Source organism: Trichechus manatus, unplaced genomic scaffold (assembly GCF_000243295.1).
Source record: "Trichechus manatus latirostris isolate Lorelei unplaced genomic scaffold, TriManLat1.0 scaffold00011, whole genome shotgun sequence".
In the NCBI taxonomy this organism is placed as follows: domain Eukaryota; kingdom Metazoa; phylum Chordata; class Mammalia; order Sirenia; family Trichechidae; genus Trichechus; species Trichechus manatus.
The window spans coordinates 18,796,049-18,819,622 of NW_004443947.1; positions in this window are offsets into that span (position 1 = coordinate 18,796,049).

Genomic DNA, 23,574 nt, shown 5'->3' on the forward strand with positions numbered 1-23,574 from the left:
GATCGTACCAGCCAGATACCAATCTATGAAATGAACTGTCAAGGACTATCCAAAACCAAAAGTAATATAGCATGGAATCCGAGTAGTTAATCTGTAAGTGACAACAACATCAGAACAATAAAAGAGGGAATAAATGGTGTACGTATAGAACCTTCTAATGGAGAGGAAGGCAAGGTGATACCAAGTAATAATAGACTGCTTCAAACTTAGAAAGATAAGGGTATATTTCATGGTAACCACAAAGAAAGTTAACAAACATACTCATAAAAATAAAGATGAAAAACATAAAGTCTCAGCAAAAACAAAACCTACAAAAACAAAAGAAATGAAAAAAATCCACAAGCAAAAGAAATTCAGCACAGGAGAGTAAGAGGACGTATTATTTTCCAATGCACATGGAACGTTCTCCAGAATAGACCACATCTTAGGCCACAGAGCAATCCTGAACAAGATCCAAAATGTTGCGATAATTCAAAGTGTCTTCTCTGACCACAATGCCGTCAAGGTAGAAGATAAGAACAGAAAGGGCAAGAAAAAACAAATCAATTACATGGAAACTGAATAACACCCTGCTTCACAATAGCAAAAAGATGGAAACAACCCAGATGCCCATCAACAGATGAATGGATAAACAAACTAGGGTACATACACACAATGGAGTACTATGCAACGATAAAGAACAATGATGAATCTGTGAAGCATCTCATAACATGGATGAAACTGGAGGACATTATGCTGAGTGAAATAAGTCAATCACGAAAGGACAAATATTGTATGAGGCCTCTATTGTAAAAACTCATGAAAAATTTTACATACAAAAAGTAACAATATTTGTTGGTTACAAGGGATGTGGGGGTTGGGGGGAAATACTAAATAGACAATAGATAAGTTGTATCTTTGGTGAAAGGTGAGACATTACACAATACTGGGGAAACCAGAACATCTTGTACAAGGGAATGTCATGGAAGCTCTATAGACACATCCAAACTCCCTGAGAGACTGAATTGCTGGGCAGAGGGCTGTTGGGACCATGGTCTCAGGGAACATCTAGCTCAATTGGCATAACACAGTTTATAAAGACAATGTTCTACATTCTACCTTGGTGAGTAGCGTTTCGAGTCTTAAAAGCCTGTGAGCAGCCATCTAAGATACTCCACTGGTCTCAGCCGTTCAGGAGCAAGGGAGAATGAAGAGAATAGGACAGAATGAAAAGATTAGTCCAAAGGACTAGTGGACCACATATACCAAAGCCTCTACCAGACTGAGTCCAGTAGAGCTAGATGGTGCCTGGCTACCACCACTGACTGCTCTGACTGGGATCACAACAGAGCTTTCTAGACAGAGCTGGAGAAGGATGTAGAACAAAACTCTAACACACACAAAAAAAAAGACCAGATTTACTGGCATGAAAGAGACCGGAGAAACCCCGAGTGTATGGCCCCCAGACACCCTTTTTGCTCTGTGATGAAGTCACTTCCAAGGTTCACCATTCAGCTGAGGATTGGACACTCCCATAAAACACAACGGGACTAATGAGGCACAGCACATCCAGGGACAAGGACTAGAAGGCAGAAGGGTACAGGAAATCTAGTGATAGGAACCCAAGTTTGAATAAGAAGAGTGTTGACATGTATTGGGGTTGTTAACCATTGTCATAGGGCAACATGTGTACTAACTCTTTAATGAGAAACTGTTTTGTTCTGTAATCCTTCATCTAAAGTGAGAATAGCAGCACAACTCGAAGAACGTAATCGATGTTACTGAATTGTGCATGTAGGGTTTTTTGAAATGGTGTTTTTGCTATGTAAATTTTCACCAAAAAAAAAAAAAGTTGAGAAGGGAGAGGGTTTGCATGTCTTGGGGTTGTTAACCAATGTCCTAAAACAATATGTGTACTGACTGTTTAATGAGAAACTATTTGTTCTGTAAACTTTCACCCTAAGTACAATAAAAAAAATTAAAATAAAAATGAGTGATATAGAAAAGTGATAATGACAGCCAGCATATCCAGGAGCTACTTAGCCATTATCAAACAAAAACCTTAAGTGATAGCGCTGGGTGTAGCTCAATCAGCAGCTTCTCAGACCAAGCAGAAACTGTCCCCTCCTGTCCATTGTCCTTAAAGCACTGTGTGCTGCTCAAGCCAGTCAAACCCAGTTTACTAGCCTATGTGCCAAAAGAAAAAAAAGCAGTTTGTCTTACTGCATCTGAGCACCAGGATAACCTGTAGTACGTAATATTTATATACACTTCTTGTGAGAGACAGTATAAAAGATTCTACCTCTTTTTGTTCGAGGAGCTTGGTTCGAGGTATACACTTCCTTGCTCCTTGTCTGTGCGCTTGCAATAAACACTCTTTCTCCCTCTTCATCTTTGTGCGTCTTTATTGATGAGAAGCTGCACTGAGCAGGACCTGCTTTGGGTAACAAATTCTGGTGACCCCAGATGGGACCAGCTCTGCTTGACTCCTGAGATCACCTCTGGCCAACAGGAACTGACCACTTCTCCCACGTGCACGCTGGTAATCTTTCTCTGGGGAGATTCATTTTGACCCTTGAGGCCAGAGCTGACCTCAGACCCTTCAATAGTGAGGAGGAGAGAGAATGACGTCAGGTGCCCTGGGAAGAGGGAAAAGACTTCCTTAATGAGTACAGAAATAAGTCCTGTTGTTCAGAAAGTGGATAGACTGTAGACCTGGTAATTCTTAGCCAGTGAAGGTTAGGTCAAACACTCTAATTTTGAATAGGAGTCTGTGACTCCAGGTTTGGTATAGAAATTAGTCTTATTTGTAGAAAAGTAGACAAACTGTAGATTCTGGTAATGCTTAGCTAGTGAAGGTTGGGTCAAATGCTTTCATTTTAGATAGGCATTCTGTAGTTTTAGGTTTTGGTATCATGAGAAATAATTTGAGATTCTATAATGTAGTCCTCTAGGGTGTATTTTAAAAAATAGGTCTTATTTTGGATTTTACTCAATGGAAAAGTCTAAAATGAAATTTTTTTGTAACATTGCCTGGCCCCAATATGAGCTTAGGGATGGCAAATGCTAGCTTGAGAATGGATCCTTAAATTATAACACCATATTGCAGTTAGATTTGCTCTGTACTAAAGAAAGAAAATGAAATGAGAAAGTGTATGTTGAAGCTTTTATGTGATTGTGGCAAAATAAGAATTTGTAGAAGCATTGTAAAATCATGGTTCAAATCGAGGTCAAAACCTCTGTTTTGTCTAGTTCTCTGAAAGAGGACCTGATTTTAACCAGAGGTCATAGACCTCCCCTTTATTCTGTAAACCCTTCATCAGCCCTTGAGGCCTCCAGTGCTGAGATGTTTTCCCTGGCACATACTCAAAGCAGCACCCTATTTGGTGCGGGGAAACCAGGACCCTCAACAGGGCTATACCCATAAAGGCAACTCCCTGTGCTAGCTGGAGGAGGTGAGACACTGCCCCCACATTGTTTTTACAGTTGGAGTCAGGAGCAGGATTATTTGCAAGTCTCCAGACTCATGAAAGCATGAGACTTTGTAAAAGAAAGAACGAAGAGGCTCAGGAATTGAAACTTTTGTTTGTTATATAGTTACTTTGGTGGTGGTTACCAGTAATAGCCGAAGGGAAGGTTATACTGCAGCTGAGGGGATAAAAGTCCCACTTAGGGTTTTTCTGGAGTGGCCTGGGGCAAAAGCCAGGCTAGATAAGCAAGATGATCGATAGAGGGCCAGGTTCTACTGGTTCCACCCAGCCAGAGGCCCAGGGCCATATGCATATGAATGGGAAGATAGTTGAGGTATAGAGAAGACTAAGTTGGAATGTTTTAAAAGAGTTATGTGCTTAAGATTATGTTTATCTGAATGTACTATGAATTTTGAATGTTTCTCTTACCTTTTGTTGTAAGACAGACCTAAATGTATGGTAGAAATAAATACTGGGTATTATAGATTACAGAAAACTAGTACCTTCAGCCAATACTTAATTGAATATGCTAAAAGGGGAACTAAGTTTTGCCCAGGAGAAGCACAGGCTTTTTGTTTCAAGCCAGTAGCCCTGCCTATAGAGTGGGGGCTTCGGTCATAAACCTGAGCCCCACCCATATTTGCATTTGAAAAGACATCTCAACCATCTGGAACTGTTGAGAGAACAGAAGATTTGCATCTGAAGGAAGAAGTTACAGAAAAAAAGTGGCTATTTTGCTTTCTGAATTTCGAGCAAGCAGTTTGCTGTTGGATGCATCAAGGCAGGAAAAGTCAGAGTCTGTCAGAAGAAGCCCCCTTTCAGGACCAGAAGTTAAAGGAAACCAGAAAGCTGATGAGGCCGTAAAAGTAGTGTCCAAGATGCAATGAAAATCTGTCACTGTAGTCCCCTTGATACTCCAGATAGAAATCCCAAAATAAGAACAGCCAGGGTATTCAGAAGACCTCAAACACCTGAAGAATGAAGAGCCACTCAAGAGGTAGGAAACTGGAAATGTACTCCACAAGGAAAAGTTCTACTTCCAGAACAGATGCTGTACCCCATTTTCAAAAAAGCCATGCATCCTCCCACTACGGAAATGAAAAGTAGGTATGAATGGGTAAGACAGCATATATTAAGCACTAAAGTTCATTCCACCATAGAGGAAGTTATCAAAAGTTGTCCCATCTGTGTAAAAAACAATCCAAAATCTCATCCTGCTCCCTCCTTCCCTAGAGTACAGTATGTTGTAGGGGTAGAACATCACAAAGTTTAGTAAAGCAAAAAGAAATTTTTATTTAGCATATATTCAAAAAGGCAAAAGTGGGAAATGGACAACCATGTTACTAGAGCCATGTCTGCCCAAGATCAGAGAGTATTACAGAATAGGCAAGAGTGGGAAAATGGACAGGCATGCTGCCACAGCCAGGTCTGCCCTAGTCCAAAGAATGTTACAGAGCCATCAGTATAGATCAACATTACAAAATGGGCAAAACCATTGAAAGCTTCACCTTTTCACAGATTGGCTAGAAACTGTGATCCTACATTTCGAATCATCTTTCTTAACAATCATTGGTACAGGTTTCAGTAACGACAGTCAGGAGGGTCTTCATTGGTCCAACAAATTTCTGTTCACTAAATGCCAGTAGAAAAAGATAAGAGTAGAAAGTCTTTTGTGTTCTGTTTGATTGGCTTTATGTGAAAGTTTCCCTAAAAGGTGTTTGCCAAGATTATCTTAGCTATTGTCTTTGTACCATCAGGGCCAAGTTGATGTGTTTTTGTGAGTCCTTGTGAGCACTTGTGAGCCCAGCTCCAGCTGGGTCACATTCTGTATGCTCAAAGACTGGGAATAATAACTCCAGTATTATTGCTTAAATCAAGTACCAGGGCTCTGCACCTGGAGAAGATTGGCAACTAGATTTTACTGAAATGCCTTGAACCTTTGGAAACTACAAGTATCTTTTAGTTTTTATAGATACCTTTTTCAGTTGGGTTGAAGCCTTCCCATGTAGTACTGAAAAAGCTAAAGAAGTAGCTAAACATCTTATACATGATATCATTCCACTGTTTAGATTACCTGCTTCCGTGGAAAGTGATGGTGGACCTCACTTTGTAGCTAATGTAACCCAAACACTCGCATGTTTCCTAGACATCAAACGGTGACTACATGCAGCCTGGAGACCACAATCCAGTGGAAAGTTTGAAAGACCGAACCAGACACTTAAAAGACATAGCAAAAGTGTGTCAAGAAGCAAAATTAACATGGATACAGGCTCTCCCTATAGCCTTGCTTAGGGCTAGGGTGGCTCCCAGAAGGAAGCTCAAATTAAGCCCTTTTGAGCTAGTCTACGGGAAGCCCCTCCTGAAAAATCATGGGCTGACAAATTGTGACCATTTAATTGTATTAGGTGGAAAAACTGTACAAGAGTATTTGCATTCTTTGTCTGGTATCCTTTATTCTTTCCTTAGATATACCCTTGCCAGACAAGAACACCATCCTCAGGCGACGGCATACCCATTTCGACTTAGAGACTGGGTCCTGCTGTGTGCCTGGAAAGACAAGCCTCTCCAGCCCAAGTGGAAAGGACCTTTCAAGGTGCTTCTCATCACTCATACTGATAGCCAACTCAACCAGGAGCTGCCTTAGTCATTATCAAACATTATCACATCCTTGCCTGCGCGCTTGCAATAAAAGTTCTTCCTTCCTCCTTGCCTTGGTGTGTCCTTTTTTTTTATTTAATTGTATTTTAGATGAAAGTTTACAGACCAAATAGTTTCTCTTTAAATAGTACACATATTGTTTTATGACATTGGTTAACAACCCCACGAAATGTCAACACTCACCCATCTCAACCTTGGGTTCCCTATTAACCAGCTTTCCTGTCCCCTCCTGCCTTCTAGTCCTTGTCCCTGGGCTGTTGTGCCTCATTAGTCTTGTTTTGGTTTGTGGGCCTGTCTAATCTCTGGCTGAAGGGTGAACCTCTGAGTGACTTAATTACTGAGCTGAAAGGGTGTCTGGGGGCCATAGTCTCAGGGTTTCTCCAGTCTCTGTCAGGCCAGTAAGTCTGGTGTTTTTTTGTAAGTTAGTATTTGTTCTACATTTTTCTCCAGCTCTGTCCAGGACCCTGTGTTGTGATCCCTGTCAGAGCAGTGAGCAGTAGTAGCTGGGCACCGTCTAGTTGTACTGGATTCAGTCTGGTGGAGACCATGGTAGTTGTGGTCCATTAGTCTTTTGGACTAATCTTTGCTTTGTATCTTGTTTTCTTCATTCTCCCATGCTCCCAAAGGAGTGAGACCAGTAGTGTATCTTAGATGGCTGCCCACAGGCTTTTAAGACCCCAGACGCTACTCCGCAGTCACCTTGGTGTGTCTTTATTGAGGAGAAACCACACTGAGCAGGACTTGCTTTGAGTAACAATATGGCGATCAAACTGAAAGGAGTCAGACCTCGGATTCACTACACTTGGCTGAAAGTGGCACCTGCCTCAGACCCCGACCCTACAATGACAACTCTTCAGGGCAACTGGAAACGTGAGTCGTTGCAAGAATTACCTGTTTAAGAAACTGAGTTTTTAACCTAGAGTTTGTTAACTGTTTTTTTTTCCTTTCCTGTTCATATTTCACCTGTTAAAGATAGTAGGTCTCTTAAGCTAGACTCTATTTCATGCAAATATGAAGCTGTGGTATCTCACCTTCATTCTTTCCCTAACTCTGTCCCTCACATGGTCTTGGTATAGCAATACTTTTGTCAAATTAGCACAATCAGTAGCAAGTGTGACCAACATGACTAAATGTTGGATTTGCCAATATGTCAGAAAGCTACTTGGCTTCATGTTCCTAACCAAGCATAGAAGCTTATGTTGAATACAATCCCCTACATGGAGGAACTGTTGCCCAATTTAGAAGATGCTGTCTATAACCCAGGGAACGTGACTTATTGCCATATCCCCAAAGAGAATGAGGGATTGATAGCCAGTGCAGCCAGAAGCTGCTTAGCCATTATCAAGCAAACATCTTAAGTGATAGAGCTGAGGGTGGCTCAATTAGCAGCTGCTCAGACCAAGCAGAACCTGCCCTCTCCTGTCCATTGTCCTCAAAGCTTGGGTGTGGCTCAAGCCAATCAAATGCAGTTTACTAAACTGCATACCAAAGACAGAAAAAAATGCAATTTGTCTTACTGAGCCTGAGTGCCTTGATAACCTATGTAGTACGTAATGTTTGTATGCATTTTCTTTTGAGAGACAGTATAAAACTTTCTGCCTCCCTTTGTTCAGGGAGCTTGATTGGAAGTATATACCTCCTTGCTCTTTGCCTGCCCATTTGCAACAAATGATCTTCCTCCCTCCTCACCTCAGTGTGTCTTTATTGAGGAGAAGCTGCACTGGGCAGGAACTGATTTGGTTAATTTGGGTAACAATGAGACTGTACCCTGTCAAAGGTGAAAAATTTGCAAGACCTGGAAAAACAAGGCAGTCCTATTGAGTTCCAGTTCTCACAGTTTTCACTGTAATAATAATAACTCTTTTTATCAAATTTAGGCTATATTTAGAGTCTGAAATATATTTATAACTTTTGTCTACCTAACATAAATGCAAACATTTTCTTTCTGAAAATGACTGTGTAAGGAGAAAGAGTACATTGATCTCTATCCTTTTTCTCTTCTTTGTTCTATATCAAGGAAACCAATGCACTTCCCAGAAGAGAGACTAGGGCTCCCAGAGTAAAATTTTAGAGCGAAAAGGAAGCCTGAAAAATGAAAGGTTATTGCAGGGGGATGTCAATGAAGGTAAGAAATATTTGGTGAATTCAAGGTGTGTAGCCCCTAAACCAAGATGAGAGAATGGGATAAGGACATCCAGTTTCCAAGTTCCTCTCCAATTTCATCTCCCAGTCCCCATTTCTCTTTTTAGTATGTTTGATTACTTTTTTAACAATAGCAACTACCTACTGAGTGTTGCTATGTTTTCCCTACCTGATTTTTGATTCTTACAACAATCCATATTGAGTTGAAGTGAAATGCCTTCTTTATTTTCATGTATAATCAGCTCTTTTTCTGGAAACATGATTTTCTGTCACTGAGCAATGAGTCAGTCCTTACTCTAGTGCCAAAATGTTTAAATTACTATAGGTTTATAGTGTGTTTACACTCAGTGACCTAGGCTATACGGTACTGTCTCCACTTTCTCTCCTCTTTAAGAGAACCACCTCCACTCACCTGTGCCTCACTCCCACCTCGGCACACGAGGTGTGACAAAGCTCATATGTTCACCTTGTGCCATTGTGATATGCTTCCTCACACTGACTTAATCGCCCCCTTAAGTGCCCCGAAGAAGCCACATCTCTGACCATCTGCACATTTTACTTTCATTCTTTCTTCCACCTGATCCAACATTGATGCTTGCCATTCCAATTCTGTCCTTCTCCTACAACTCTCAGGATTAGTAAAATTAATCAAACACATTCACTGAGAAGACTACAAACTCAGTAGACAACAAAGGATGGCTAGAAAAAAGGGTGGAGAGCAAAATTAATTTTTCCCATGTAAGAGGAAAATAAACCTGAGATAACTCAACCAGACTAAATTTTATACCTGAATGAAGGCCAAATTGATCATTATGGTTTTCATGACCAATACCCATAAGGGAATGCCAGAGCAATCCTGAAATCTCCCCTACATGCATAGACAGTAACTTTTCTTGTTATTTAAATGCATTAAAATGTAGACATTTGTGAAAATAACCTATCCAAATATCTTTTTCTCACAGATCTCATAAGCTCTATCAACTCCCCCCCACCCCCCGACCAATGCAGCATTTTCTTTCTTACAAAGCCACAAAAACCTTTTAATAGTTGGCATACTCTGGCATTTCTTCATAGGAAAAAGTTATTTGAAAATTTGTTAATAGTCTGCTCCAGGCTTGTTGAGAGTTGATCATACATGCACCTGCATTTTATTTTTTGTATATTTTTCTTCAAAAGAATGATTTTCAAAAACTTAGTTGTACATCAGAATTAGCTGGGAAGTTTGATAAAAGCTGGAAGAACAGCTCTCTAGACCTAATGAATTAAAATGCCTGAGATGGAAATGTAGTATGCATTTTTATCTACCTGGGCAACAATTTACGTACCTGAGTCTGGGAAGCACCGTTCTGAATATTTTCTTGGTATGCCCAAACTTAACATCTTAGATGAACAGATCGAAAACCTGGCCAGCTAGCAAAACCATCTTGGGAACTTTTAAAATATGTGTATTCCCAGGTCCCATCCATGAGAATCTGATTATGTAGATCTGAATACAGTTGACCAGTATCTACAGATTTCAAAAGCATCCCAGGTGATTCTTATCAGAATTACACTTGAGAATGGCTGTTTTAGAAGATATTAATAGAGTCTTATCTTTCATATTCTAGAGTTTTGGAAAAATTTGCATCTGGCAATTATATAATTTTTTTTATTACACCAGAGTAATTAAAAAAAAAGACTATTTAAATTCTTTAACATGGAGAATAATCCTAATTATTATGTAGGATCCTTAGAAATAAAGTTATTAGACTCTCCTGTTTGTTACAGTTGTGCTAGATTTTCACTGAGATATTCAGCATATTTTACATAAAACCCATATGTATGTATGTACAAAGGAATATCTAAAGTGAGTCCTTCCCCCTCCATAGGTTATCATATTATCCTGTTCATTCCTTATAAAACTTATTAATTTTTAATTTATTTATGTAATATCTCTTCCCCTTCTAGAATGCTAACTCCATGAAGTTGAGAACTGTCTATGCTCTTTGGGGGCATTGGTGGTTCACTGGTAGAATTCTCACCTTCCATGTATGAAACCCTGGTTCAATTTCCAGCCAACACACCTCCTGCTCAGTTACCACCATCTGTCAGTGTGTTGTTAAGATGCTGAACAGGTTTCAGCAGAGCTTCCAGATTCAGATCGACTAGAAAGAAAGGACCAGCAATGTACTTCTGAAAATAAGCCGATGAAAACCATATGGATCACAACAGTTTCATCTGGAACTGATCATGGGAATGGCACAGGATGTGGCAGCATTTCCTTCCGATGTGCATGTAGTCACTGTGAGTCAGGCTGACTCTATGGCAGCTAACAACAACAGCAAACAACCTGCTATGTTCACCACTGCAGTCCTACGGCCTAGAACAGTGACCGGTGCATAAAACCAAAAAAAAAAAAAAAAAAAATCCATTGCCATCAAGTTGATTCTGACTCATAGTGACACTATAGGACAGAGTACAGCTACCCCATTGGGTTTCCAAGGAGCGGCTGGTAGATTCGAACTGCTGACCCTTTGGTCAGTAGCCAAGCTCTTAACCACTGCACCACCAGGGCTCCAATCAATGCATAAAACCTGTTGCCATCCAGTCCGACTCATAGAGACCCTATGCATTAAAAAAAAAAAAACAACCTGTTGCTGTCAAGTCGATTCCAACTCATAGAGACCCTGTAGGACAGAGTAGCCCCATAGGGTTTCCAAGGAGTGCCTGGTGAATTTGAACTGCCAACCTTTTGGTTAGCAGTCGTAGCTCTTAAGTACTCTGACACAAGGTTTCCACGCTATGCATAGTAGGTGTTTAATACATATCTGTTGAATAAACAGATTAACATTGCAGTCAACCTTTGGTATCCTTGGGGGATTTGTTCCAGGACACCCCTAAAGATATCGAAATCCATGATGCTCAATTTCCTTATATAGAATGGTGTAGTATTTGCATATAACCGACACACATCCTCTCATATACTTTAAATCACCTCTAGATTACTTATAATACCTAATACAATGTAAATGCTACTTAACGAGTTGTTTCATCACACTTGAAGACATGCTCTGGTAGGTAGCCTTTCTCTCCTATGAATTTCTTGAGCTCTTCTAGGAATGCTGATGCTGCCTGGGCATCAGCCAAAGCGAATTCGCCAGTAATCTTGAAGTTCTTGAGGCTGTGGTGTTTTACAGAGCCATCCCTTGCTAGCCTTAAACTCCTTCCTCTCACTCTCCTCAACCCTTCACACTTAGCCTTTGAGAGATTGCTTTGACTACTTCTTCATTACTTTTTAGGAGCCATTTTTTCACAGAAACAAAGGGTGCACACTACACAAGTAGAGAACTAACGAGATGTGAGGCGAACAATGCTCAAACAGTGAGTGCTTGAGAGAAACTGAGGATCTGTGAAATGGCGGGAGGCTACAGCAGGGGATGCCTACATGTCACTGCCTTCCCGTGTACTCAGCCTAGTGCTCTGTATGCGAAAAATTCAACTTTTGCTTTTTCGGAACTTTTTTTTTAATATTTTTGATCTGCGTTTGGTTGAATCGGAGGATGCAGAACTCACAGATATGGTGGACCAACTGTATATAATATTTTTGTATGGATTATATATGTAAACCATATATCTACATGAGCTTGGCTTATGACCCAACCACTGATATGCACACGTACATACACATGTATATATGATACATGTATGATTTCCTAGCTGATAATAAGAGGACATTTTATTAGTCATGAAATTTCCTTTTATTATACTCAGTGGTACTCCTTGCTAGGTCCCAAATAAAAATGGAGTTTGCTTGTCACGAATAGATAGCCTTATCTCTTTCACTTGAAAGGGATATGGAGGTCTTGATTTGGCTTTTCTGTTAGCATTTCTTTTCAGGATCACGCTGCCCGCCAGGTGTTGTGATTCACTCTCACTGAATGTATGTGTAGAGCAGTTGAATTGTACCAGAATCACGTTGCCCCACATGGAATGTGTCAACTATTTAGTCTTCATTCACATGGCAGAAAGTGCCATTAATGGCACTGTTACATTGTCGCACTGAAATACTGTGAAATATTTTATCACCTTGGAAGGTAGTGAGGAATCAAAGCCTTAAAAAAAAAAATTAAAAAGTTAAAGCTATTATAATTGCCTCTTCACTCCCCAGGTAATATTCTTTTCAATTGAAGAGTGCATTTCAGAGGTGTTCAACACAGTTGTTCCTCAGCGAGGCTGTAACACCAGGTATGTTGCTGGGGGAGACAGGTGGGTGTAGAAATGATTCATTCCTTTGTCCATTCAGGTATTCATTCATTCAATGACATTCACTGTAGTACCTTCTGTATTCCACGTATGCACGAGGTACCCTCTACACTCATTGCCATTGAGTTGATTCTGACTCACAGTGACCACACAGAACAGAGTAGAACTGCCCCATAGTGTTTCCAAGGAAAGGATGGTGGATTCAGATTGCTCACATTTTAGTTAGCAGCCAAGCTCTTAACCGCTGCACCACCAGGGCTCTTCTAGGAGGGAAGGGTGGAGAAATAATGATGGCTTCAGTACAATGTGGTAAGTGCTATGATGAATTCAGTACAAAGTGATATATGCTGTGATAGTGATATGTCCAGGTTGCTCTAGAGACAGAGTGAGGAAATCTATAGGCTGGTTATATGCAGGATGGCTACCTGGAGTTGCATGTGCAGGCTTTAGAATAAGTAAGAGATAGATTTATTCATTCCACAAACATTTATTGAGTGCCTTCTATAAAGTTAGGCTAAGCTCTGGATATACTGTGAGGTAGTAAAACACACATGATTCTTACCCTGATGGAACTTACAGCCTGTCAGGGAGATAAACATAAAACAAATAATCTCCACATAAAAATAAAAGGGAGAAAAAAATGCAGTAAGCCAGAAAAGAACATTACAGGTGGATCAAAATTTTGATAAATTGCTCAGGGAAAACCTCTCTGAGGAAATGGCATTTAAGATGAGACCTTAAGCTGAGTAGAAGTTAGCTAAGCAAAGACAGGAAGAAGAGTACAGCAGGAAGCAAGAGAAGGAGTCCCTTTATTTTGTTTAAAGATTTTTGCTCTAAAAACAGCAAAAAGAAAGAAACAAAGAGAGGGAGAGAGGGAGGGAGGGAAGGAAAGAAGGAAAGAGGGAAGGGGAAAAGAAAAAATCATTTAAGTCACTGCCTTCACTGAACATTAGGCTAATTTTAAATTTCAATGCACAACCAAGATTGCTAGTTTGGAAGCTCCTAGGAAAAGACCCTGAAATATTTTTCTTTTCTTTTTTAATTCTCTCTCTTTCTCTCTTAATTCTCAAAATGGAACAGACACTACTTTAAAGACAGTCATTAGAATGTTGTTAGAATTTATTTTTTTGTTGTTTTGTCAATTATGCAGTTGCTTTTGATTTCATAGTTTTATTTCTATTTTTTTTTTTTAATTTTCAAATGCAGCATATACCTAGTTCAGTGCAGTCATAAAACACTACAAAATACACGAAGACCCTACCCAACGTGGAGTTACTGCCTTTCTAACTTTTCACTAGCCAACAAACTTTTCTTCTTATTGTCCTTCAATCATAATAATTCATTCTTGTCAAATTGTATTCCTGTCTGCCCATCTCCATTTTCAGTACATTTCTGTTCTCATTCAATATTGGTCACACTGCAGCATAGCACATTCATGAGGTCTGTACTGGTCTCCAGTGATGCAGATGCTTTCTCATGTCAATGAAGAAAAGGTTTTCTTTTGGTTTATAATCTAACAGGGCAATGGGCAAATCAAAATCTCTGTACCTTTACTCTAAGGATTCTTTGAACTGAGATTTAATGGAATTAGTGAAGCAACAAGAGGGAGGAAGAACACTCCAAGAAAAGAAGAGACAGATAGACATTTCAGGCAGGGGAGCTGGCATGTGCAAAGACTTGGAGAATAGAAGCATCATGAGCCATTCAAGGAACTAGTCTTTTTATGGCCTACAGTAAAGTTTAAATACAAAAGAAAAAGAAACGAAGGCATATAAGCATTTGTGTTGTTTAGAGGAAGAAAACAAGACATAGGAAAAGGGAAAATGATAGATATTTATAGTGAACATTTATAGTTTTTTCTTCTCCAGCACTCTTTTCTGCTTCCCTTAGCAATCTGGTCCCAGTTCCCAAAGAACCCACCCTTCCCCTTAGCTCAGGTGGTTTGGATGAGAACTGAATTCCCCCTGGCTCTAAATCTACCTGTCTAATCTGACCACTACATCTCCTTGGCTACAGTGATTGGTTCAGAGACTCATTTATTACCCAGTCAGGTATAGTGGCCTCAATTTCAGAATTTCACCCAATGTCTTCAGAAGAATGTATCTCTCTTCCTAGTGGAATTGGCATTGGAAGCTTATAAGCCTGGCATGAGGAGGGCCTAATAGAGGGCAAATTGAAAAGGAAAAAAATACAGAACTTAAAGATGGAGAGAAAACAACTAAGACGTGAAGACATTATTAGAGCCCCTAGGCACAATCATATCAAGTGCTATAGGACTTCCAGTTACATGATCCAGTAAATTCTCCTTTTTGCATAAAGCAAGCCTGAGTTGGGTTTCTATCATTGCAATGAAAGCATCCTGAATAATGTAAAGCTTAAAGGGAACACTTTTTCTGGCCTGAATTCAAAATACTAAATATCCTGGGGATCCTCAGCACATTCGACAACACACCAGAGTTAGCTTTGGTCTTCATGAAGTAAAAATTATTCATAATATGGGACTTTTTTTTTTTTTTTTTAGATTTCTGACAGAAAACTGCACCATTTATAAGTTTTGAAGTCTTTTTTTTAATTTTTATTTCTAGAATTTGTATTGCCTTCAGAGTAAATGCATATACACCCACTCCTCACTTAATCTACAAGGTTAGGTTCCAAAGACCAGATCATTATGCAAAACAGTTGTTATGCAAAAATGGAGGATGACCACATCAGATCACAAAGCAGAGGATGACTACATTATTTAACTGCCAATTTACATCATTACATAACTACCAAACCACTGAGAATCATAGCCCGCCCAAGTTGACACATAACCTTAACCATCGCAGCTAGAGTTACTCTCACCTCATACCTTGGCATTCATTACTGCCAGATGTGTGTCGTTAATGCAGAAAATAGTCGGATAGTAGTTTTTTTTTTTACTATTGTTGTAAATGGGAAATGTCGGATAATGAGATAGTCAATAAGTGAGGAGTAGATGTACTATATTGAAATGTCATTTCTATGCACAAATCATATATTAAAAAAAAAATCCCATTGCTGTCGAGTTGATTCTGACTCATAGTGACCCTACAGGACAGAGTAGAACTACCCTCATAGTGTTTCCAAGAAGTGGCTGGTGGATTCCAACTACAGACATTTTGGTTAGCAGTCACGTTCTTAACCACTACACCATCAGGGCTCCTACTAAATTGTGTATAGTGAACTTTTTTTTTTTTTTTAATTTCTTACTGGGAAAAGTTTGATCTCAACCCCTATGCTCTCTCACAATAGATGTTTCATTTTTAGCTTTATATTTTTTGGTTATTCTCCAAACATTGTTCTGTCCTTCAACTGATATTCTAGAACGTTAAACAATCTTGGCATCTTTCTCAATGTCACTGGAGATTTAGCTCCCTGAAATGATTTCCTGGAACCTTTATAATCCCCCTTAAGTCTTCAAGGTTATTTGATCTGCCATTTCAAATAGTTTCATCAGCAATTTTTTTTTTTTTTTATACTTTATTGATCTGATAAACTAACTGGGACAGAAACTGAGGTACTAATGTAATCAAATAAGAAGGTTTAGTGAGGCAAAGCCTATACTTAGGGAGATATACTTAGGGAGATAAAAGGAATGGCTGGATTAGATGCAGGATTTTTAGGCTAATTTAAATGAAATAGACCAATGTTTCTATATATTTACAATCTCTAATCCAGTAACATCAATTGTTTCATTTCCCTTAATTCCATACATAATTTGAAATATATTAAGGAAGATACTAAACTCCAGTTTTATGTGGATTTTTTTAGACATACAAGAAAATCAGTAAGTTTTATGTAATGAGAGTCAATTTGGTGGAAGGCATGCAGTAATGGGGTGGTAAAAAAAAGGACCTGTGCCACAAAGACACTCTGTCAAGAAGATTCATGTCCTTGTTTCTTAAAAGGTCATTTGGGCAAATGGCCAAATCAACAGGCCAAAGTCAGGTTTTGAAAATGGTAAGGAAATGTGTTGGGTGATGAAGGAGAATGTAGGGAGCTGGAGACTGAACGTAGCATATTGATGAAGAGACTGGTCTTAATTAATAGTGAAGTACAGCTTGAATCTTGCATCCAGAGCTTAGTAACTGTGTGATCTTGGGTGAGATACTTCACTTTGAATTTGGATAAGTAACTTATAGGGAGCCTCAGTTTTATTAGCAAGTGGCTTAGCTATGATCTTCAGTTTCTTCTCTTTATAGAAAGTAATTGATGATATCAACATTATTGAACTTTTGTGAAGTATAATGAGATAATTCATATAAGGCTCTTAGCAGAGTGACTGACACAATAAAAACTCAGACAATGTTAGATATTATAATGGTTCTGATTAATGTGGCTGTTAAATGACAGCAAACTGTGATTCAGAGTTCCTGGCATTAAGGGAGCCTGAGGAATTCAGATTCTGTTAATCAGGGAAGAATGGAACCCTGCTGGCGCAGTGGTTAAAAGCTACAGAGAGCAACGGCTGCTAACCAAAAGGTTGGCAGTTCGAATCCACCAGCTGCTCCTTGGAAACCCTATGGGGCAGTTCTGCTCTGTCCTGTGTGGTCACTATGAGTCAGAATCGACTTGAAGGCAATGGGTCTGGTGAGGGCAGGGACTTAGTCCTAGAGGGATTTCTGGTCCTAGCAGGATAATTCTTCTGTCAACAGGGTAGGAATCACATAAGGATTCTAGGCCAAGATGGGTGGCTTACTAAGTGGATAGAAAGAGATACTGTAACTGGGACTATAGTGGTGCCTGCACCTCACCCTCCGCACTCCAGAGCTCAGGGGTGGTTGAAAGAGCAATTCTATTCCAATGCTCCAAAGGATAATGAGGTTGAAGTTGAGTTAGTAATTTTTATCAAGATCAAGGCTGTCAAATATGAGGGCATCAGTAAACCCAGCTGTGGGAACTAGAGCTAGCAAAGGGCAATAAAGTTAAATAATCTATGCAAAACTCTTGGCATAATTTGAGCTATTGTGGGTGCTCCACAGCTGGTATTTGTGGTGGTTGTGATTTCCGTCTTGAAATACTCTTTCCTTTTGACTTACCTAATAACTAGGCTTGTCAGATATAGAAAATTTAAAAATACAAGATGCTAGTTACACTTGAATTTCAGATAAAAATGAATAATTTTTAGTATAGCTATCTTCTAAGTAGCTCTGGTGGCACAGTGGTTAAAGTGCTCAGCTGCTAACGGAAAGGTCAGTGGTTCAAACTCACCAGTCACTCCGAGGGAGAAAGATGAGGCAATCTGCTTCCGTAAAGATTTATAGCCTTGGAAACCCTATAGGGCAGTTCTACTCCGTTCCGTAGAGTCACTATGAGTCTGAATCAACTCGAAGGCAGTGGGTTTGGGTTTGGTATATCTTCTAAATATTGCATATACCTGGAATTCTTACTGATAACACACTCTTCCAGATTTCCTTGTTTTCTCTAGCTACACTTTCTTATTTTCTTGTGGCTCCTTCTCACCACAGCTACATTCACGTTCTATCCCATATGTCAAACGTGCCTGAAAAACATTATTGTCCCTCTATTACCCTATTTATCTAATATTTACCCTTCAAGTTTCATCATAATCCGAATGAACCCCAGACTGGGTAAAAATCCTTATCATGCAGTTTCATAACACACGTTGCAGCACATAGCACACTTATATTTGTTCAGTGTCTCTCTTTCCAAACCAAAATCCATAGGGTTAGCATTATGCTTGATTTAATCATTGCTGATTCTTCTACACCCAGTACAAGAATCCACATGTGGGGAATATGGAAGGTTTAATAATTCTAGCAATTATGATTATTATTAACAAACTTCACCTTCTTGCTTCACATGGTATTTCAAAGATTTTAAGAAGCACATTCCTATTTCACAATAATGAAATGTTAGTCAACAACAAGTTTCTATGGGTAGTGGTCAGTCTAGTTTCTAGTATCATAATGACTGTTTACTGAGTACCTGTAATATCCCAGGAGTCATTGGAGGTGATTTAACATAGATCTAATTTTACCCTCATAGCCAACCGTAATAAGATCAATATTAACTCACAGAACCGTAATAAATAATCTAGAATGTCAGCTGTTGATTTGATATTTGGCAAGGTATTGATATTTGTAACAAATTAATTATTAATAAAGAACATTGATCTACACAGATCAGACCACTGAAGAAATCAAATAACAAAACAGGTTTCTTGGTGAGTAAGAGGAGTTAGCGGCAGCAGCAAGAGACAATGTCACAATCTATGAGTTTGATGCTTCCTTTTTAATATAGAATGTTCATTTATGACTAGAGGATAAATATTAGGATTATTAGAATCAAGTCACACATTCCCTTACTGACTGGAAAATTTCTACTTTGTATTGTATCATCTTTGGTTTTAATCACTCATAAAATGTGTCTGTAATAGTGCTCATGCCAGAAATGTTCTAATTTTATATGTATTTCCAACTCTTTCATTAGCCAAATTTTGATCTATGTGTAGGAACCACTGGAGTCTTATCAAAAACTTAGCTACATATTATTTCTTTGATGTGAATAGTTTCAGCAGATGAGTCATCTAACCGTTGTTATGTGGATTTTTATTCAGTTTCAGAAAAGGATATTTTCTACCCTTGTTTTAAATATTTGAGATACATCGTTTTTGAAGCTTGTAACCCTCTTTATAATTCACAGACTATAATGTACTTTGAATTATTCAGAGATGAGAAAATATTAAACAAAGGTATCAAGATATTGCTGTAGTTACTAGACTATATTAGTATAAGAATCTGTAAGAAAGTCAAGGCTGGATACAACCACCTTTCTATAATATTGATTTTATGTACTTTTTATATACTATATTATTGATTTTACATACTTTTAATAGAAGTTTAATGTATTTAAAGCAAAATATAAAAATCATAACTGTACACTTAAAAATTATAACAAAGTAAACACACTTGTGTAACTCACCACACAGATCAAAATCTAAAATATTATCAGCATACCAGGAGCCATCCTCCGGCTTTCATATCACTATGCCTGCCCTACTTACCAAAGATATAAACACTTCTGTCACTTTTAACACCTTAGATTTGTTTTGTTTTTACATGGATGGAATCATGGAGAATGTTTTCTTGTGTGTGTGTCTGACTTTATGAACTCCAATGTTTGTCCCTCAAGCTCTGTGAGAAAGCTGAGAAGTCTATTTACCTTCTCAGCTTCTTGGTCACAACTTTCTAATCATATTCTCATCTGATGCTCTGAAATTTATAATTACCGCTTTGGAAACAGGGCACTGAGTGTTGGCTCATCTTTCTGTGTTTTCCTTCTTTTCAGGATCTTGGCCCCTCAAATCCTTACTGCTCTGGCATCTCTTCAATGTCTTTAAGTATGCATCTTTTTTTAAATATATTTTGGCCAACATTTCTAGTTGTTCTCAGTGGAAGAGTTGACCTGCAACAAGATAGTCCTCCATCAATATAAGCAGAAATCAAGTCATGTATTTTCGAATTCTTAAAAATATTGAAATTGTTAATTTCAATTTTATTGACTAGCTATATGTACAGAAGCTTAATTTTCTTGCTTTGACTCATAATCCTGTAGAAGCTCCCTTTCCTACTAGCCTATTCTCCTTCTGCAGCATCCACCTATTCACTACCTCATCCCTTCCCAAAGAACAAACACTACCGACTTCAGCAGAGAGAGATATTCTGCTGGTGACTGTTCTGAATCCGTAGTGCGGTCTGTAATCTTGGTAACATCTCTGACCTTAACCAGAGGATCATCACTGTCTGTACGCTGTTTGGAAAGGGCAGGGGAAGATAATAAGAATGGATTTTATCCCCAAGAGTAAGCATGAGTACAAAAAAAAAAAGCACAAAAAAAACCCTTGCTCTCGAGTCATTTCAGACTCATAGCAACCCTATAGGTAGGAGTAGAACTCACCCATAGGGTTTCCAGTGAGCAGCTGGTGGACTCAAACTGCCAACCTTTTCATTAGCAGCCAAGCTCTTAACCACTGCACATCCTCTTGTTCTGTTTCAATCTCCCAGCAGGTAAAAATTATGAATTTGTTGTGGTTCTTTAATACTTCAACCATTAAGTTTCACATTTCTCCAAAACAAGTTTTTTATCTCAAGAAGAAAGTCTTGGCAATCTACTTTTGAAAATCAGCCAATGAAAACTCTATGGATCACAGTGGTCTCATCTGCAACCCATCATGCTGCAGGCAGCATTTGATTCCCTAGTCCATGGAGTTCCCATGAGTCAGGGGCCATACTGATGGCAGCTAACAACATCAACAAAACAATCTTAGCACATATCAAATAAATATTATTTGCCATGTTGCTAGGGCTTTGCTTCTGACCCTTAAGCGTAATCAGTCTCTGTGGTACTACTGAGGAGCTGTGCATCCTTTCCTGCTCTGCGTAGGGCCTGGTACTGACTTAAAACTGTCATCCCTGCTTTTAAGTCTTCTTTTATTTTCTGCTCAGGAAATGATGCCTCCAATTACACTGTTCTGTTTCAGTCTCTCTGCAGTGTGTGTGTGTGTATGTAGGGGTGGAAAAAAACAACCAAACCAAACCCGTTGCCGTCGAGTCGATTCCAACTCATAGCAACCCTATAGCACAGAGTGGAACTGCCCCATAGGGTTTCCAAGGAGCGCCTGGTGGATTCAAACTGCTTACCTTCTGGATAGCAGCCATAGCTCTTAACCACTACACCACCAGGGTTTTCTGTGGTGGTGGAGGGGTGGCTAATTCCTCTTGTAATATACTTCACCTTTCTCCTCTTACGTCTTTTTGTCATCGTTCAGTCAAATATAAAAACTGTATCCATTTCCTTCTGGGGATTTGGTAACATCTGCATGTCTGTACTCCTTTATTCTCTCCATTGACCTGCTCATTACCTCTCACTTAGACTGTTATAGTAACCTGATGCATGATCTCATCCTATTTCCTTCCTTTTTAAACTATTCAGAGTCCTCTGTTCCACCATCTGATCCATACAAACCTGCCTTCCTAAAGCACAGCTCTGATGTCATTCACCTAGTAAAATTACTCATAGTCCATCACTGTCTAACAAAATTCAAATTATTCAGCCTGGGGTATTATTCAAGACTCACTATGTTACCCAAAACAGAATCTCACTTACCTTAGCTTATATTGTAAATGTATACATAAATGAAATTGTGGTAGATAATAATTGTTGCTCCTTGGCCACCCAGCACCCAATCCACTTCCCAAAGCGATCTCCAATTTCTTTGAGGAAATTATATCCCTTCCATTGTATGCAAATTTTTTTGGAGACAGTAAATCAAAATGCCCTTACCTGCTGTGGACAAATGGATGAATACAAACATCCTTAATGAGTACAGATTAGGCATTCTCTCTAGTCAAATTAGGCTGGCTCTCTCGGGACTTTGAATTTTTTTTTTTTTTTTTTAATTTTACTGTGCTTTAGGTGAAAGTTTACAGCTCAAGTTAGTTTCTCATTCAAAAATTTATTCACATACTGTTTTGTAACTTTGGTCGCAATCCCCACCATGTGATTGCACCCTTCTGCCTTCCACCCTGGCTTCCCTGGTTCCATTTGTTCAGTTCTTGTCCATTCCTGCCTTTTCCTCTTGCTTTTGCCCATTTGGTTTCAATCAGTTTGGTCTTGATTGAACTAAGAAACACGTTCTGCACATTTGTTATTACTTGTTTCATAAGCATGTCTAATCTCTGTCTGAAAAGTGGGCTTTGGGAGTAGTTTCTCTTCTGAGTTAGCAGAGCATCCTGGGGGCATAGCTTCAGGGGTTCCTCCAGTCTCTGTCAGATCAGTAAGTGTGGTCTTTTTTCATAAATTTGAATTCTGCTCCACATTTTTCTCCCATTCTGACCAGGACTCTCCGCTGTGATCAGGGCATCATCTAGTTCTTCTGGGCTCAGGCTGGTGGAGGCTGTGGTTCATGTGGACCTCTAGTCTTTTGGGCTAATATTTTTTTCTTGTGTCTTTGGTTTTCTTCATTCTCCTTTGCTCCAGAGGGGATGGGACCAATAGATGTATCTCAGATGATCACTCGCATGCTTTTATGGCCCCAGATGCTACTCACCAAAGTGGGATGTAGAACATTTTCTTAATGAAATATGTTATGCCAGTTGACCTAGATATCTGCTAGACTATGGTCCCCAGCCCCCAGCCCCAGAAACTTGGTCCCTCAAGGTGTTTGGATGTGTCTAGGAAACTTTGGTCAAGTAGTGGTGACTTCCCCTGTATTGTGTGTTGTGTTTCCCTTCACCAAAGTTGACAAGTATCTACTATGTATTTAGTGATTTCCCTTTCCCCTCTATCCCCACCCTGGTAACCATCAAAGATTTTTTTTTTTCCTCTGTATGTAAATCTTTTCTTGAGTTCTTAAAAGAGTGGTATCATACAATATTTGTCCTTTAGTGACTGACTTACTTCACTCAGCATAATGCCCTCGAGATTCATCCATGCTGTGAGATGTTTCCTGGATTCATCATTGTTCTTTATTGTTTTGTAGTATTTCATTGTGAGTATGTACCATAATTTGTTTATCCATCCATCTGTTGATGAACATTTAGGTTGTTGCCATCTTTTTGCTGTTGTGAATAGTGCTGCCATGAACATGGGTGTGCACATGTCTATTCGTGTGATCCCTTTAATTTTTCTAGGGTATATTCCTATGACTGGGATTGTTGGATTGTATGGTATTTCTATTTCTAGCTTTTTTAGGAAGTGTCATACTGTTTTCCAAAGTGATTGCTCCATTTTGCATTCCCACCAGCAGTGCATAAGAGTGCCAATCTTCCTGCAACCTCTCCAACATTTATTATTTTCTGTTTTTTTCTTTTTTTAAATTAGTACTGGTAATGTTGGGGTGAGTATCTCATGGTAGTTTTGATTTGCTTTTCTCTAATAGCTAATGATTGTGAGCATTTTCTCATGTGTCTGTTAGTCACCTGAATGTCTTCTTTGGTGAAGTGTCTGTTCATATCTTTTGCTCATTATCTAATTGGATTATTTGCCTTTTTGTTGTTGATGTATTGAAGTATTTTGCAGATTTTAGAGATTAGACCCT